Raw genomic sequence first — 9,287 nt, forward strand, 5'->3', positions numbered from 1 at the left:
TCCCTCCACTGTAGTCTGTGCCAGGTGGACCTCCCGGACACCAGCCTATAAATTTGAATTCATCAGCTCCTCCACTTTTTTTTTTTTAATGAATCCATCAGGATATTGGGTGGACTCCTCCCTCCCTCCCTCATGTCTGTCTTGGGAGGTCATATCAAACCCTCATTTTTGTAGGTGGTCACTGCCCACTTCCTGTCAGCAATCAAAGCCCCTGCTGGCCTCTCCACCGCTGATAGCCACAGCTTTGAGCAGGTGTAAAGAAGAGCTGGTTCCTGTTCTAGCTCTTTGATTTGGAGTCCTTCAAGGCTTTTTCCTCCTGGACTTGGACTGGGGTGAGTTTTCTGCTCCGCTTCGGAAGTCGGTGTGGTGAAGATAAGCCACACTCTCAGGACTTACAGGCGATCCATCACTCCTTGGTCCAGCATGCATCCCCTCCCAGAGATTTTACAATTTGCCATTGTCTTGTTTGTTTTCTTGTCTCTTGGTCTGCATGTCCATTAGAATGCAAGCTCATGAGAGTGGCGACACCCTGTGTTTGATTCTTTACTGGGTCTTCAGAGACGGTGTGGAGTGGGAGGTGTCCGGAGGGCTTTTCAATTAAATAATTATTCTTTTCCATTTATTTGTGTGTGGAAGAGTGGTGACCACCCACAAACATGGGGCTGGGTGTGGCTTTCTGAGACAGACATGAAAGACGTGTCAGGTCCCAGGCACCACAGAGGCAGGGAGGGAGGAATCAACTCTTTGTCCTGGTGGATTCTTGAAAAAAATGGAGGAACTCATAAATTCAAATTTGTGGGCTGGTGTGGGGGAGGTCCACCTGGCACAGACTACAGTGCAGGGAACAGAAGGATCAAGAGGAAGTAGGCACACTTGAATAGGGTGAAGCGCTCACTCAAAGGGGAGAAGCCTACAGCCAGGCCGGGGAGTGCGGCAGGCCTCAACCTGGGCAGGAAGCCAGACAGCACTCAAGGGAAGGAAGATGCCAGCCCTTGGTGACTCCTTCCCTCCCTACCACCTCTGCAGGTGCAGCTGCTTCTGCCACTCCCTCGGGGGTTTTCCCAAACTGTCAACTGGCCAGAGTCCTGCAGGGCAAGGCCTGGACAGGACAACAGGGGATGAGAACTCTAAAGAGTGTGCCTTGGGAACAAGACTGCTGCTCTCACACCCAACTGGCCAGTTCCTTTGCAGGGAACTTCGAGACACTGAGAATCAGCAGCAGTGGCCGCAGCTCTAGCCATCAGCAACTTGGAGTGAGGCTGAAGGAGAGGAAAGGTGTCTGGTGTGGGTCTGCCGTTCTCAGCAGGGTAGAGTGTGCCCGGCCTATGTAGAACAAAAGTCCTTAAATGCTCACTGAGAATTATGAGGGGGTGAGGGGCCTTGTCCCCTTCTCTGAGGTCAGAATGTCTGCCTTGGAACCCAGGATATAACTTAGGAAGGCTCTTAGGCAAAGCGGGGGTTTTGGTGGTGCATACCAGAAATCCCAGGACCCGGAAGGCTGAGGCAGGAGTTCAAGGTAAGGATGGGTTGGAGTGAGAGTTTACCCCAAAAGCAGACAGACAGACACACAGGGAAGCAAGCGATTTTGATGCAGCAGCTGGTGAGCCCCGAGTGCTGAGCCTTAGGTCATAGGTTCCAGAGCCATTAGGGAGGTTGGAAATGGGCAGCTCATGTCGGTCAAGCAGCTCAGGAAACCCCAGGACTTTCCCTCTGTTCCTATCAGTTCCCCAAGCCTACCAGGCTGCAGAGGCTATGGAGTCAGATCTCCCAGCTGCCCAACTGCCGCCTGCTCCAACTGAACTCCAACAGCCTAGAGCTATGCTACAGGCCCAGAGCCGTCTCCCCCAGACACAACAGTATTGTCCCACAGAAGAAACAGAATGAAGATTGGCAGCAGCCTCGGGTCTGATAACCCAGAACTGAAGCGCATTTGCCTATTCAAAATCCAAGCCCCCAGCGTCTCAGCACTCAGGTCACTGTGATGGCAGACAAAGATGAACATTCCAGAAGACTTGAAACTACCAGGTGACAGAGAAAGCTCATGGCTGCTGAGACTGAGCTGCTTTGGGCTATCCAATCCCACAGCTGCTGAGCTTGAGAGGCAGAAGAGGAGGGCACTCTGGTCAGTCAGGATGGTCAATGTGGGATGTAGAGGCCATGGTGGACCTCCAGCAGCCTCTCTCCAGGGCCAAAGTCTGGTTGAACAGAGGCATGTGTGCTTGTTTGGAGGTAGAGAAGAGTCGGTGAGCTCATTATTCAAGTTCGTGGGACTTGTTAAGAATCTTAGTGTAGCCATGGTGGCGCACGCCTTTAATTCCAGCACTCAGGAGGCAGAGGCAGGTAAATCCCTATGAGTTCAGGGCCAGCCTGGTCTACAAGAGCTAGTTCCAGGACAGATAGGACTGTTATAAAGAAAAACCCTGTCTCAAAAAAACCAAAAAAATAAAAATAAAAAATATAGTGTAGATCTTTTCCCATTCTGTAGGCTGTCGTTTTGTCTTGTTGACCACATCCTTTGCTTTACAGAAGCTTTTCAGTTTCAGGAGGTCCCATTTATTAATTATTTCTCTCAGTGTCTGTGCTGCTGGGGTTATATTTAGGAAGTGGTCTCCTGTGCCAATGAGTTCAAGTGTACTTCCCACTTTCTCTTCTATGAGGTTCAGTGTGGTTGGCTTTATGTTGAAGTCTTTGACCCATTTGGACTTGAGTTTTGTGCATGGTGATAGATATGAATCTATTTTCATTCTTCTACATGTTGATATCCAGTTATGCCAGCACCACTTGTTAAATATGCTTTCTTTTTTCCATTTGTTATATTTTGCTTCTTTGTCAAACATCAGGTGTTTGAAGATGTGTGGATTAATATCCGGGTGTTCAATTCGGTTCCATTGGTTCTCCTGTCTGTTTTTATGTCAATGCCAGGCTGTTTTCAGTACTGTAGCTCTGTAGTAGAGTTTGAAGTCAAGGATCTGATCTCCAAAATATACAAAGAACTCAAGAAATTGGTCATCAAAAGAACAAATATCCAATTTAAAAAAAAAATGGAGTACAGACCTAAACAGAGAACTCTCAACAGAGGAATCTAAAATGACTGAAAGACACTTAAGGAAATGTTCAACATCCTTAGTCATCAAAGAAATGCAAATCAAAACAACTCTGAGATTCCATCTTACACCTGTAAGAATGGCCAAGATCAAAAACACTGATGACAACTTATGCTGGAGAGGTTGTGGGGTAAAGGGAACACTCCTGAATTGCTGGTGGGAGTGCAAGCTGGTATAAGCCCCTTTGGATGTCAGTGTGGCGATTTCTCAGAAAATTAGGAAACAACCTTCCTCAAGACCCAGTGATACCATTTTTGGGTATATATCCAAAGGATGCTCAATCGTGCCACAAGGACATGTGCTCAACTATATTCATAGCAGCTTTGTTTGTCACAGCCAGAACCTAGAAACAACCTAAATGCCCCTCGACCGAAGAATGGATAAGGAAAATGTGGTACATTTACACAATGGAGTACTACACAGCAGAAAAAATATGACATCTTGAATTTTGCAGGTAAATGGATGGAGCTAGAAAACATTAGTTTGAGTGAGGTAACCCAGACCCAGAAAGACAATTATCACATGTACTCACTCATAAGTGGTTTTCAAACATAAAACAAAGAAAACCAGCCCACAAATCACAATCCCAGAGAACCCAGACAACAATGAGGACCCTAAGAGAGACATACATAGATCTAATCTACATGGGTAGTAGAAAAAGTCAAGATCTCCTGAGTAAATTGGGAGCATGGGGACCTATGCAGAGGGTTGAAGGGGAGGGGAAAGGCAGGGAGGGGAGCAGAGAAAAACGTAAAGCTCAATAAAAATCAATTTAAAAAAAAAGAAGGAAAAACAGAATCTTAGTGTAGTGGGGTGTGGCGGTACAGTCCCGCAACACTAACACTTGGGCGGCAGAGGCAGGAGTTCAAGGTCGCTTGACTACAGAGTAAATACCGGCCAGCCTGGGCCTCAATGAGTCCCTTTCCAAAACAAGCAAACTAGGAAAGATTCCAAGTCATAGATAGTTGTGGTGTTGTGCACCTATAAGCCTAGCACTGTGCTTGGAGGATCAGGGATTCAAAGTCATCATTGTCTCGAAAAAAACCAAAAAAAAAAAAAAAAAAGTCATCATTGTCAACACAGTGTTTTTAAGGCCAGCCTGGGCTACGTGAGACCCCCATGTACCAAAACAAAACAGCAAGCAAACAAACAAAACAAAAAAAGGAAAGAAAACAAAACCCCAGCACTAGAGTGAAACAGGATGCTCACTAGTGTAAGGCCAGCTAGGAGTGGTGGGTACATGCCCTGTAATCCCAACACTCAGAAGACGGAGGCAGAAGGTAGCCTCAAGTTTGAGGCTAGCCAGGACTATGTAGCAAGACCTTGTCTCAATATAAATATTTATAAATAGTATAAAGCCACAGGGCAAACAAAAAAGCTTCTTAGTTATGAGGCAAGGGAGTACTTGCTTTTGGTTTAGTACCAAGCACCACGCACACATTTACAGACATAGCCACACCAACACAAGTTCTTAGGCTTCTGCAGCCTGCGGTGTCCTAGATCATAAACACAGCATGGGGACAGGGTGAGGAGACCCTGTCTGTGGGGCTGGACAGGAGACCTGTCTTAGGAGTTGCCATGCTGTGCTCATAGATCCAGTGTTCTTTGCAGGGAGCAGAGATTTTGCCCCCTGCCCAGCTCTATCTTAACTCCTACCCGAGGCCCCTCATCCTTCAACAGTGGCCCTGTGAACTAGGCAGGACCCTGCCCCGGATCCACCACACTTAGCTGACCACATGGAATAAATTTAACCACGCAGCAGGAAGCAGATTCTGCTTTTAAGTCGTAAGTTGCTCTGTTTTGCCTCCTGTGAGGTTCACATCCTTAGAGAACACACGATGAAGGCTTTGTGTGTCCTCCCTGTCATTGGGCTCTCCTGCTCAGCAGTCCCAGGCCCTCTCGAGATGCTCACACCTCTGTGACCTCCAAGGAGCCTCTGGCCCCCTTGGATGGGTGCAATGAAGCTATGAAGTTTTGAGTTGGAGCTCGGCGAGAATGTGGATTAACCGCTGTATTCTGCAGGCAAGGGCTGCACACTAGACTAGGTAACACATCCTAGTCAACCACGCAAAACTCAAGATCACTTGCTGAATTTCAGATTGGCTGGATTTTGAATTGATATACCGTCTGTGAGACTGAGGCCCAGAATCAGAAAGAAAACATCTGCCTCCCAGGATGGCTACTGCGAAGCAGGCAGTGTTTACAGTCCACACTCACCCAAGGGCCAGGTATGTGGTAGCTGGTCAATATGCTGCTGTTACCACCTCACCTCAGTTAGGAGGAGCCCAGCAAATTCCATTCCTCTCAGAGTGGTCACAGCCTAATCACGGGAGGCACCTACAGCAGGAGCAGAAAGGAGCAGAGAGAAGACAGCATTCTCCTCAGACCTTCGCCCAGGGCGTGGGGGGATTGAGCAGGGCTGGGAAGACTGTGGGCAGCGGTAAGAGGACAAGACGATGCAGCTCCTGTAAGCCCAGCGCTCAGGAGCCTGAGGAGGAACACCCTGAGTTCAAGGCCAGTTGGGCCATACAGTGAGATTCTGCACCCAACATTAACAACCCAGACGGGCTCCTAGGAGGAGTGTGACAGCAGCCCAGCCCAGCCCAGTCACGGTTTGACCATCTCCCCTCACATTCTTCTGGCCCACCTGCGGGCACACCATCAGGTGGTTGACCTGCACCTGTCAGGAGTGCCCTTCCCCCTTCCTTCCTTTCCCTGCCCCTTTCTTTCTTTATCTCCTCTCTCCTTTCTCCCCCCAGCTCTGTGTCTTGGCAGGGTTTCATGTGGTCCAGGCTGACCGAGCCACCATCCAGCCCCACATAAACCTTATAATACATACGAAAAGTCAATGCCTATACACCATTTGTTTATTGATCAGAAGGAAAGGCCTTGGAACATCTGAGGGTTTTGCATGGCCTTTCCTGGGGTGGAGCTTGACTTCCACCCTCTTGCCTGTCCCCGATGGCACAGTGCAGCCTCTTCATCCATCAGGGTGCCCGCAGGGATACACTGAAGGGCTCACAACCTGCCCCGCCCCCCCTCTTCAGTGCTTGTGGAGACAGAGACTGAATGTTGCCTGGCAGCCAAGCAACAGATTTGCATTATTTTGTGGCAACAAACAAATTTCCTGGAGGGGATTTTTGGGAGAGCTGGGAGTGGCCCAAGGAACAAGTCAAGGAAGCGGGGAGGAGCCCAGGCGGAAAGAGGCCTGGGCTCGGTTGAAGAGGACACTGTTGGGTCTGAGGCTCTGGTTGAGGGAGACCTGAGCTCCTGAACCATCCTCCACCCTTCCAGGTGGCAGAGTGGGAAGCCTGGGTTCTGAGCAGGCCTGGGTACTTCCTGGACCACCCTCTCTGACCTGGAGGAGAGTTTGGCCAAGGCAAACCTTTGTCCACAGCAAGACGACCTAAAGATCTGCCAACCATTCTGCAGAACAAGATAGAAAATCGCTGCCACACTCCTGCATCGGGGCTGTGCCTGGGGTGGGACCCAGGACTGTGCTCCTTTCTAGCCCCGACTGCATGAGGTCAGCAGAGACGCGGCGTCACAGGGAGGGCACTGGAGACTCTGTTCTTGTCCTGACTGTAGGCTATGATCTGTGGGGAGGTGGAGGGGCCCTGGAAAGGAATGTGGAAAGGAGGAAGGACAGGCTTACTTTCTAGACCTGAAGGTGTCAGGACCATAGACAGAGGATCTGAATTCCACTCAGGCCTGACAAGTGTGTAGCACAAAATTTATTCCCCGTCCTGCTGCATGGGCTTACGGATTTTAGGAGCCGTATTAGCGACACTCTGTTCTGTCCACTGAACCAGGATATACCATTCAAAGATTTTGTTTTTGGATCTATGTGGTAAACTATCTTCATTCCAAAGCATTCCCTTAAAAAAAAAAAAAATCTAAAACCATGGCGGCACACACTTTTAATCCCAGCACAGAAGACAGAGGATAGCCTGATCTGCACAGAATCCTAGAGCAGCCAGACATAGAGAAAGAGACCCAGTCTCAAAACAAACAAACATAGCCTGGCAATGGTGGCCTCATACCTTTAATCCTAGCACTTGGGAGGCAGAGGCCGGGACAGGTAGATCTCTGAGTTCAAGGCCAGCCAGCCTGCTATATAGGATGAGTTCCAGGACAGCCAGAGCTACACAGAGAAACTCTGTCTCAGGGGGAAAAGATTTTAAACTTAGCAACTGTTACAACTCAGATGTGTCCATTTCCAAGTGAGGCTGACTAAGCACTTTGTCGGCCTAGGGCCTTGAGACCACATTCAGGGAGCTCCTGCTGTGGGCTGGGCAGGTTCACACTGGGTTTATAACCCCAGTCCTCGGCTGAGAGGGCCTTGCCAGTAGGAGGACATGATCTCTGTGAGAGAAATGGTCCTGACCAACGTTCCTCAGTTTCTTCCAGGACCAAGTGGACAAGCCAGCTGGACACCCAAGGCCCTGACAAATTCAGGTTTTTCTACTCAGAGCAGGAGGCTCATGGTCCCTGGCCCCAGGGAGATATGAAGAATCCACTGTCGGTTGGAGTGTGTCCTCTGGATACTTGGCTGGGAGCCCAGCAGCCAGATACCAGGTCCCGGAAGGCCTTCCTAGCTCGGTGGGGCCAGTGCGAGGGGCAGGAAGGAAGCTGTGCAAGATAAGATTTTCCCATCCCAAGGTCCTCAACCCCTCCTGGCTCCAAGAACCTGATAAGCAAGCCGGCTTGCAAGCCTGTAGTTCTAGATTGGTGGCAAAAGTCACCGTGAGGTTGCGAAATCTCTTGCACAAGCGAAGCTCCAGGCAGACGTATCTTCCAATAGGAATACAGAGTTGGAAGAGCTAGGCTTTCTGTAGGAGCTGGTTAATGTCACCGGCTACCAAGAGTGGTGCCAAACAATGAATTTATTGCCCAGTCTCATCTCATTGTCCTCTGAGGCCTCCACAGCAGACCTTCCTTCCTCTGTTGGCCTTGATTCACACACCCATCTTCCTCTCCCTTCCCCACTGTACCCCTCACCACCCTACGAAGAAGCTGGGGTGAAGAGTCCTTGGGACCGCAAGCTGTAAGTGCAGCTCAGGGGCCTCACGGCTCTGTGCTGGGGTCCAGCTGCACCACGACCACTTGGAGACCCCAGAACAGAACATGAGCTAAATCCTGAGTCCAAGGCCCCTCTCAGACCACAGGTCTCTCTTGGTTCGTGGGAGGGAAAGAAGCAGCTTGTTTCCTGATGTCACCTCATGTGCATTTTCAGGAAGAAGCAGTTCTCTTTAGGGGAGGGCCATTCCCCAAAGCCTGGAGACCCCACAGAGAAGAAAGAGTCTGGTGTATCCTGAGCAAGTTAGTGATCAGGGCCCAGAACAGCTTCATTTTGTTTTGTTTGTTTGTTTGTTTCGAGATAGGGCTTCTCTGTGTAACCCAGGCTGTTGGCCTTGAACTCAGAGATCTGCCTGCTTCTGCTTCCCAAGTGCTGGGAGAGCATCATCATTCGGAAAAGGTGGGAAGTTCACTTCCTGGCTGAAAGAGGCTCCTGTAGCTTACCCAGGGCCACATCTGCTCTGCCAGGTCCAGAGCCAGTGAGAGAGGAGACTTAGCTTCAGGCTGGCTGCTGCTTTGCTCACCTTGTCTATTTGGTGTAAAAATATTCTCAGGAAATCACCTTTTAGAAGGTTAGGATGCTGTGGAAACGTCAAAGCAGTTCTGGAAGGGCCTCATCAGATGCTGCTACTAGTTATTAGTGTTTCGTTTCGAATAGCCCAGGCTAGCCTCCAGTTGTGATGATGATCTTGAGCTCCTCCTCCTCCTATCTCCACCTCCCAGATGCTGGGGTTACAAGCACGCACTAGCACAACTGGTTTGTGTGGTGCTGGGGATCGAACCGAGGGCTTCATGCAATGCCAGGCAAGCACTCCAGCAACAGAGCTACATCCCCAGCTCAGCGCTTCATATGCTCTGTCTCAGGGCAGGCATGGTGGCACACACCTTTAACCCAGCGCCCCGGAAGCAAAGGCAAGTGGCTCTCTTGTGAGTTTGAGGCCAGTCTGGACTGCATAGTATGTTTCAGGCCAGCCAGGGCTACACAGCGAGACTCCGTCTAAAGAAATAAAGCAACAGCCGGGCGGTGGTGGCGCACGCCTTTAATCCCAGCACTTGGGAGGCAGAGGCAGGCGGATCTCTGTGAGTTCGAGACCAGCCTGGTCT

Source organism: Microtus ochrogaster, chromosome 1 (genome assembly GCF_000317375.1).
Source record: "Microtus ochrogaster isolate Prairie Vole_2 chromosome 1, MicOch1.0, whole genome shotgun sequence".
Classification (NCBI taxonomy): Eukaryota; Metazoa; Chordata; class Mammalia; order Rodentia; family Cricetidae; genus Microtus; species Microtus ochrogaster.